Genomic DNA, 10,431 nt, shown 5'->3' on the forward strand with positions numbered 1-10,431 from the left:
CTGTTCTTTGACATCAATGAAATGAAATTTTATTTTTGCTACATCTTTGTGTTTATGTGTATATCTGTATTTGGTTGCGTTTCTGCATAAGTCTGGATCAATGGTATCAGAGTTGTCTACTCTTTATTTGTTTTTCTTTTATGTCCCCAACAAGGTCAGGGTATAAGGAGTTAGGGCTTGAACTAGTTGAACCTTTGCAAGACTAGCCTCGAAAACTCTGACGACCTCCCATGGCGGAAGAAAAGAAAGACGTGGGGGCAGGAGATCCTTTCAAAATATTGCTCGAGGAAGCCCTCGAGCGACAAAGGAACGCGATGATGGATAACTTTTTCCAAATTCTTCTGCGGCTACCCACAGGCAACGCATCTTCATCCAACAACCACTCTGGAGGCACGACTATTTTTAAGGTACAAGTTAACTTTGACATTCCCATATTTGAAGGAAAAATAGATGAAAATGTCGTAGATAGATGGTTAAATCTGTTGGAAAGATATTTTCTCAGTTCAAGACTTTTCCAATTGGAAAACATTACTTTTGTACTCCGCAAAGCAGCACCATGTGTCAAGGACTGGTGGGAAACCTATTGTGAACAAAAGGACGAGAGGGAATCCTCATTGTTTTCAGTCACACCTACTTGGAATTCTTTCTGAGATTCCATCAAGGAACAATATTACCCTGTCGGGAGCTATGAAGATAAATACATAAAGTTGACCATGCTACAACAGGGAAGGGGTCAAGACATGTCAGAGTTCACAAATGTTTTCCATACCCTTCGCACGAAGTTGGGTATCATGGATTCCAAGTGGCATTTGGTACTCAAGTACCACAATTGTTTACACAAGTACATCCAGAATGAGATGGATTTCCTGGACATCTCCTCGCTTGGTGTTGCCTATCGATAAGTTGTCAAGATCGACTAGAAATTTAAACTAAAGAAGCAAGACTTTGGATCTGTGAATCCGAAGCAAGTGAAAGGCACCCCCAAACTGCAGAACGAAGGACAAAGCCAAGGCGATACGACCCAGCACAAACCACCAAAGACGTAAGCAAAGAACAACACCCTGAAGACAAAGGAGGATACAAGGAAATTTTTTGAGTTCCATAAGAGCCCCACTTGCAACACAAGTGAGTGTCGAGCCAAGCAGTCATTGGTGGCTAAGATGAATGCTTCTAAATCATATGCATGTTCCGACTCTAAGTCGGAAACCAACAAGGGGAATGGAAAAGGGGAGAAAATTATTGATGCGAAGCCTAGTGCACACGTTGCCACCACCAAGATCCAAAAAGATGAGCCTAAAGATCTAGAGTAAGGGGAGAAACTCTTCCACTCACAGATGAGGGTGAATGGTTCTCTGCTGCAGTTCATTGTCGACAACGAGAGCCAAAAGAACCTCATTTCACCAGTGGTTGTGAAGTGTTGGTCTTACCAACCACACCACACCCGCATCCATACAAGATCAAGTGGCTTAACCAAGGTTTAGATCTCGCGTTAGCTAACAATGTCGCATTCCCTACAACATCAAGCCCTCCACACATGAGGTATTGTCTGATGTTTCTCCTCTTTAACTTTGTGATGTTTTATTAGGAAAACCATATTTGTGGAAACGACATGTTGTGTATAAGTATAGGCCTCACACTGTTATTATTACATTGAGAAATAAGTTGTATAGGATACCGAAGGTAGCACCACCTACCGTTGTTTCTTTGATCACTATACATTGTCAAGTCAAGCACTCCATCAATTTGACCCCTAACGCACTGCTACCAAATGGATCGGTATAACATCGCTTCGTTCTGGAGAATGATGAAATCAAGAGGAAAATTCAGGAGTTGTTGTAGAAAGGGCACATCAGAGAAAGTTCATCACCCTGTGGGAGCCTAATCGTGTTGCTACAAAATAAGGATGGGAGCTGGAGACTCTGTATTAACTATCGGGCGCTAAACAAGATCATTGTCCGAAATAGGTATCCAATCCCACATATTTCTGACCTTCTATATTAGCTCAAGGGGGCCAAATATTTTAGCAATATTGACTTGAAGTCCAGTTATCACCAAGTACCAATCGAACCCTCTGTGTGGAAGACTTTGTCTAAATACAAGGAGGGCCTTTTATAATGGTTAGTCATGTCTTTCAGGTTAACGAATGCCCCCACAACCTTCATGAGGTTGATGGGCGACATCTTGAATGCCTTCATCAACTCATTTATGGTAGTGTATTTGGACGACATCTTGATCTTCAACCACATTTGGGAAGAGCACCTACACCATATTCGACAGGTCCTCCAAACCCTGCGACAACACAAGTTATGTGCTAATTTAGAGAAATGCACTTTTGGTATGACCGGAGTTCAATATTTGGGGTACATAATTGATGAGCGGGGTGTGCATGTGGTCCCAACCAAGATACAAGTCATTTTGGATTGGCCAACGCCAACCACTCTAACATATCTCTGTAGCTTTCTGGGTCTTTCCAACTTCTACCATAGGTTCATGTTGGGGTTCTCTCATATTACTTGGCCTTTGAGTCAAGTCACCAAGGGAGGAACGAAAAAAAAGTTATTTTGGTCTAAATCCCAACAAAAGGCATTTTTCAAGTTGAAGCATCGCCTCTTCTCTCACCAGAGCTCACATTACCTGACCTGTAACAACCATTCGAGATCAAGGCATATGCCTTCGACTATACTATTGGGTAGTTCTTACTCAACAGGGGCATCCAATGGCATATCATAGTCAGATACTTTCAGACACAGTCTGAAACTATCCCATCTATGACAAGGAGATGTATTCCATTGTGCATGCATGTTGACAATGGAAGCATTACATTCAGGGGAAGGAAATTTTCATCCACACAGGCCACCAACCCCTATAGTTCATGCTGACACAAGGGAAGTTGCAAAACGATCACCATCAGAAATGGTCCACATACCTGCAACAGTTCCATTTGAACATTAATTACAAGAAGGGAAGCACCAATAATGTTGCAGACTACCTCAGCCGACCACCGGTCATGGCGCTGACCACTGTGCTCGACTCTTGTGGGCACGAGACTACGGGGTGGCCGCATCTTTACAAGAGCGATCCAAAATTCGACAACACATACCAGATGCTCCTGGAAGGCAAGCAAGTTCCAAATTTTCACCTCTATGATGCACTGTTATGCCACTTGGGATAACTCTATGTCCCTTGAAGTGAGCGTGCCAATATTATATGCGAGGTGCACTACAATCGGGTCACTGGATATTTTGGGGTAGAGAAAATAGTGGTAGTGTTGTAGAAGTATTTTTATTGGCCAAACCTTCAATGGGATGTTGGGAAAGAAGCAAGACCTATATACTCCTCTGCCTACTCCTAGTTGACCTTGAGAATCCATCTCCATGGATTACATGTTGGGCCTTCCTTCTACTAAGCATGGCAACAAATGCGTTTTCGTGGTCGTCGATAGATTCTCTCAGATGGCCATTCAGGCGGCCTGGAAGAAGAGTATCACAACAAAAGCCATTGCTAAGCTCTACTTTAAACAAGTGTGGGTACATTTTGGGATCCCAAAGTCCATTATCTCAGATCGGGACAGCAGGTTCCTAAGTACATTTTGGTCAAGTCTCTAGTCGATGTTGGATACCAAGCTCACTAGGTCAACGGTTTTCCACCCCCAAATTGATGGCAAAACAAATGTCGTCAACATGATGATCTTACACATTATGTGTATGTAAAACTCGAAGCATCCATGCACATGGGATGAAATCCCCCCCTATGTCTAGCACAGTTGCAATAGGTCTCTCCATAGATAAACTGGCCACAACCCTTTTCAGGTGGGGTTGGGATTCCATCCACTATGTCCCATTGATGTGGCCATACCATTAGTAGTTACTTAGGTAGATTCGGTTCATGTCCAGTCCGAAGCTAACAGGGCTAACAACTTCATTGAGTATATTCAACACATCTACCAGCATGTCCATGAAATATTGGACAAAGCCAATGATAAGTACAAACAACGCCATGATGAACATCGGGTGCCAAACAAGTTTTAGGTGGGTGACAAAGTTTGTTACATTTGCAGAAGGAGTGCCTCGTTGGGCACCATCGTAAGCTTCACCAGCTCTGATATGGGCCTTACACCATCACTAAGGCTATAGGGGACAATTCTTTCGTGCTCATCATTCAACCATTCCTTGGCATGCACCCAGTGTTCAATGTGGACCGCCTTCGACCATATTTTCCACCATTATTGGACACATCAAATATTGCAGAATAGCTCACACTAACATAGTTAAACCTAGATTTCATGGACACACAAATCAAGAACACTCGCCAGGAGAAGATCCAATTATATCGGGTTGTCAAAGTTGGGCAATTCCTACACGAAGGCAAGTGGCTCACCAGGGACCAAGTTCAGCATAAGTTTCCCCATCTCATGGAGGCACTCAATGCAATGGGGGACATTTATTCCTAAGGGGGGAGGACTGATCTAGGTGGGTATTGGTGGCCACCCGCTTATTCCACTTGGACCCCCACCGTTGTTTCTTTTAAGTTTCCTTAATTGTGGCACAACTTACTATCTTTGGAAGTTTTTCGGGTTCTAAACTTCTGGATCTGTTTTGAGGGACTAAAAGACGTTTTTAGGGAAAATGGAGAGATAAGAAATGTTCTAAACAAATATAACATTTTTTTATGCCTTCTCTTTGAGATCTTCAAAATGAGGTATTATAATAGAGAAACAGAGATCGTGTGCCAAAGTTACAACCACGGGTAGTTGATGTACAAATTTATCCAAACAAGAACCACAGTTTTGTCACTTCATCTACTAGGTTTAGGTTTTTGGATGTTTAGGGTTTCCCATTGTTTATCAATAATAAATAGGCCTTTGAGCCTCATTGTAACACAATTCAGAGGCATGTAGCCGCCACATCTCTTCTCATAGATAAACTACCATCGCCTGAGCTAGTTTATTTCAATTTTTGTATGTAAGCATATTTCAGTTCTTTGACATTAATGAAATGAAGTTGTTTTCTGCTGCATCTCTGTATTTATATGTATATCTGTATTTTTTTGCATTCCTACATAAGTTGGGATCAGTGGTATCAGAGCGATCTGCTCTTTTTCTGTTTTTATTTGCATATCCCCAACGAGGTCAAGGTATAAGGAGTTAGGGCTCGAACTGGTTGAACCTTTTCAAGACCAGCCCCGAAAACCACAATAGCCTCCCATGGCGAAAGAAAAGAAAGGCAAGGGGGGAGGAGATCCTTTCAAAATATTTCTTGAGGAAGCCCTCGAGCGACAAAGGAATGTGATGATGGATAAATTTTCCCAAATCCTTCAGCGACTACCTATAGGCGACACATCTTCATCCAACAGCGATTCTGGAGACACCACTACTTTTAAGGTACAAGTTAAATTTGACATTCCCATATTTGAAGGACAAATAGATGCATATGTCGTAGATGGATGGTTAAATCTGTTGGAAGGATATTTTTCAGTTCATGACTTTTCCAATCAGGAAAAGATTACTTTTGTACTCCTCAAATCCGCCCCACATGTAAAGAACTAGTGGGAAACCTACTATGCAAAAGGACGAGAGGTAATCCTCATTGTTTTCAGCCGCACCCACTTGGAATTCTTTTCAAGATGTCGTCAAGGAACAATATTTCCCTATTGGGAACTATGAAGATAAATACATAAAGTGGACCATGCTGCGGCAGACCAAGATGTGTTGGAGCTCACAGATGTTTTCCATGCCTTTCGCACGAAGCTGGGTATCAAGGATTTTGAGCAGCATTTAGTACTCAAGTGTTGCGGTTATTTACACAAGTACATCCAAGACAATATGGAGTTCCTAGACATCTCCTTGCTTGGCACTGCCTATCGATACGCTCTCAAGATTGACAAGAAATTTACACAGAAGAAGTTATACTTTGGATTGCGAATCCAAAACAAGGGAAAGGCACCCCCAAACCGTAGAACAAAGGATAAAGCCAAGGTGGGGCGACCTAGGACAACCTGCTGAAGCTGCAAGCAAAGAACAACACCCCGAAGACAAAGAAGGACACAGGGAAATGATGTGAGTTCCATAAGAGCCCCACTCACAACACAAGTGAGTGTCGAGCCAAGCAGTCACTGGTGGTTGAGCCGAAGGCTTATGAATCAGATACATGTTTTGACTCTGATTCAAAAAACTAACAAGCGGGATGGAAAAGGGAAGCAAATTATTGATGTAGAGCCTGGTGCCATTGCTGCGACCAGCAAGATCCAAAAAGATGAGTACGAATATCCAGAGGAGGGGGGAAACTCTTTCACTCACAGATGTGGGTGAAGGGTTCTCCGTTGTAGTTCATTATTAATAGAGGGAGCCAAAAGAACCTCATTTCAGCAAAGGTTGTGAAGCAGTTGGGCCTGCTGACCATACCACACCCACAGTCGTACACGATCGAGTGACTTCACTAGGGAGAGATCTCTGCATCAGCCAACAATGTCGCCTTCCCTACAGCATCAAGCCCTTCACAGATGAGGTATTGTGTGATGTTTCTCCTCTTGAATTTTGTGATGTTTTATTAGGCCATCCATACTTGTGGAAGCGAAATGTTGTGTATTGTTAGCCTCCTGTTGCAACAGGTGTTCATGTTTCATGATTGACATTTTTACATGCCAAATATGTCATCTTTCATGCTGCAAGGTTCCATATTTCCAAAAGAGGTCAAAAAAGATACTATGAAAGTGTGCCAGTCCAAATGCCACTGCTCAATTCCAATTTTGATAACTTAACCATTTTTAAAAGAATGTTCTATAAAAGGGAGGGCCAAACAGCTTAACCTTGGTCTCCCTAGGTTCCAATTTCCTGTTTTAAAATATAGAGAATGATATCTGTCCAAACAGCGTAATCTTGGCAGATTTGTAGATAGGTAGAGAATCAAAGGAGCCCAACTGCTTAATCTGGGTCCTTGGCATAAATAAGTGTAGGCTTAGATAGGAGAACATAAAAAAGAAAAAATTGTAAAGCTGGGTCTGCAAGTCTAAGTGCACCCAATCCAAAAAAGAAGAAAAAATGCTAGGAAAGTAGGCTGGGTAGGTAGTTTTTGAGGTTGCAGAATGTTCATGCATGATCAGTTTTGTATTTCTAAAGTGTTATATCTTTTCAGATCATAGTCATGATGCATGTTTTTCATCTGGAGGAGCCCAAATTGGACATAACTAACTCCCCCTTCCTCTTATTCCCCAAATCACTCACTAACTTCCTTGAAGAGATCAAGATATGCTTGAGCCTCTTAGTTTCATCATCTTCTATAACATTGGCCTTGGTGAAGATCTGCCTCACTCAAGGATTTCCATTCTTCTGTTACAAAGTTCTATTCCCCCAAAATAGCCCAAGGTTCCTTACCTTAGCGCTTTCTCATCATCTCCATATTGAATACTAATTCTATTATCTAACTCCCTAGATTCTTCCCCTTCCCCTACTAAAACTATGTATAAAATCCCCAAAAAATATACTAAATATCCCCTCCCTAGCACTATAGCCCTATTCTCCTAAGTCTGGGAGAAAACAGTCCATATGGGGCTGTTTTTAACCCATCCGTGTCCTAGCAGGAGTTACTCTGACACCTAGTCAGAATAACAACCTTCACCGCCCCTTTTCCCCTTAAAACCCCAGATTTTACCCCTCTGCGGTCTTTTTCTAAAGATTAAAGTTCAAAAGCTTGATTAGATGTTAAGTTATGCCCCCACCCGCCTAAACTAACCCACGAAAACCCGCATTTCCTAATTTTTTACCCTCCCTGCCACGCTATACCAAAATCCGAATATTTGCGCACCCGTCCATTATTCCCCTGCCGATTCACCTGTTCCGTCCACTGTCGAATCGGGCCCTCCCCATCCGACGGCTCTCAGCGATTTCGGAGGCGCCCCGCTGCTCGGCCGTTAGCTTCCGATGGCAAGGCGGTTTCTCCGCCGTACCAAAGACACCTGTCCGCCTTCTATTGCATCGGAAGGGCTCTGACAGATACCGCTCCCGTACAGAAAGCGATTCGTTGAAACCACTTTCCACCTTCTGTGCGCACGCCCCATGTCACTTGTCTTGTTCTACGTGTATGCCTCGTCACCGCGCCACGTCGTCTGCATAGCATCGGCCTCCTGCCGAGTCACCCTTGCCACGTCACTGCCACCGTGTCACTGCCACATCACCCGCCGTACATGCTGACGTCATCCTGCTGACGTAATCCGCCGTACTGGGTCCCACCCGCTGACGTCATGCTGACATCATCATCAATTTTTGGAGCGAAAGGCAAAAATCGTGCTTAGGAAGCCCGGATTCAAATTTCGAGGCAGTTTTTCATGCGCGATTAGCGCCTAGCGATAATCGCGCATGGCTACGGGAAAAGGACCGAAATGGAAAACCCCTCATTATGCAGCCCCTAGCAAGCCCAAAAGGCGCCGAATGACCCGTTTTTCTTTGCGAAGCATGCAGAAGGGATCAAAAGACAGTTCTAAAGGAAACAGAGAGCCGAACAGTGGCCATTAATTTTTTATTTGACCCACAGCGAAGAAGAAACCCGGCCCGACTCATTTGTCAAAGAGTATCAGTTGAATTTTTAATAGAAATCTCCAGTTCCAAAGCAATTCAGCATTGAATGGCCTCCAGCAAAATCAAATCAGATGGTGAAAGCCCATCCCAGCTCTCAAATCACAGTTAAAGCACTTAAAGCCACCGAACTACAATGGAGCAGAAGTCCATGCACAGTTATTGCAGATGCACTGCACCAAGCCAGCAAGGACAACACATTTAATTCAGTTTTTGATACGGCTGCCCTCAGCGTAGCCCATAGATATTTTCTGGCATTTATTCCTGATAGGTTTAGGTTAAAGTAATCTTTTACTTTCAGACCTGTTTAGGTCACAACTGTAATAAACAATTTTGGAGAATTTTTCTTATATATACCACCCTCTGCATTGTTTCAAGGGTTGGTCGATTGATAACTTTTCATTAGAGACTCGCATTGTATGTCTGATACTTTTTCTTTAATCAAAGATTGCTGAAGAGATTGGAGGAATGACTGTCTGATGTGTTGTTAATGGTCTCTGGATACTGAATGATGGAATTCTTGTGCTGCAACATGAATCAATAAGTGCCTCTTACCTCTGTTTTCATTTTTCACCCTCTAAATAACAAAAAGAATGATTAGCTTAGAATTTGTTTAACTGCACTCTAGGCTCAATTTCTGTTGTTTCTTTATATTTTCATCTGAAATGAATTGGACATGAATATGAATTCCCCTTGGCTCATATTTACCCTAATTCACATGTGTTTGATAGATTCTAGGGATTCTTTACTGCCCTTAGATAGAGCTCATCCACCCTTCTCTGTTAAGTTGACTGAGAGATTCTTAATTGCCTCTCCTCCCTTAGCATTCTTTCCATCCTTTAAACTTGAAAAGTTGTTCCATGTGCAACTACCTTGCTCCTTATTCCTCCTGTGACCAAGAAAACGCACCAGCAGTCTTACTCCTTGACTCCATGCCCAATGGTTTGAAACTTACTAGAATATGCATTGCCTCTTTACCTGAAAACATTAATCTTCTCACCAAAACACAAACAAAACCCCTGAGCTCAATAGCTAGCCTAAAATCATCATCAACAAAGCTAAATCAGAAAGAGAGAGCCCTCTCTGACTGCAGGTGGGCTAGAACCTGCAGTCCAAAGTTGGTTTGTGGTTACCTCGGCCGTATCCCTTTACTCCAACCTGAGGGACAACCTGAGTGATAACATAATGGCGACTCCACTGGGGATCATCCTCAGTTAAATTCACGAAACAGGTTGGAAGAATCCACTGAGAAATCAATTTTCTAATTGTTGTATATTCCTTGAAACTACAGATGAAGCCTGAATGTCAGCCAGGTAGCCTTTGAAACTGTCTTTGCTTTGCAGTGGCAGAAGTAAATAAAAGCTGCTTCAGTCAATCTTCATGCTAGTTTTAAACTATAGATAGCAGTTCCAAAATTTGATCAGTTCCTTGCTAATTCTAAAAACATTCCCAGAAAAATACCAAAACAATTCGGAAGCTGGCTCCCAAAAAGAATCCACGATATACAAGGTCAAATCCCGACCCAAATCCCCCAGCTGCTTTTGAAAATCCGAACTTAATCCCAAAGATCCTTAGGAAGCAAGAGAAAAGAGAAGATTTTGTTGATTTGAGTCCAGAAGTAGCTCTCCCAAGTTGTGTTCCAACTCCTGTTAAGGTTTTATTTTGTTCAACCCCTACTTCCCCTTGTTCATCATCCACATCTCAAAGCACCCCATCCACACCTCCATTCGCTGCACATACTACAACTACCACTACTGCTGTTCCAGTTACTCCTGTTATCCCTGTTGTTCCATTTATCCCCGTTGTTCCACTTATCCCTGCCAATATGGCTAATAGATATGCACCCCTGCAACTGCCTGCTAATC

The sequence above is a fragment of the Pinus tabuliformis genome, chromosome 8, assembly GCF_031772625.1.
Source record: "Pinus tabuliformis cultivar Carrire ecotype Pingquan chromosome 8, CPIR1, whole genome shotgun sequence".
Classification (NCBI taxonomy): Eukaryota; Viridiplantae; Streptophyta; class Pinopsida; order Pinales; family Pinaceae; genus Pinus; species Pinus tabuliformis.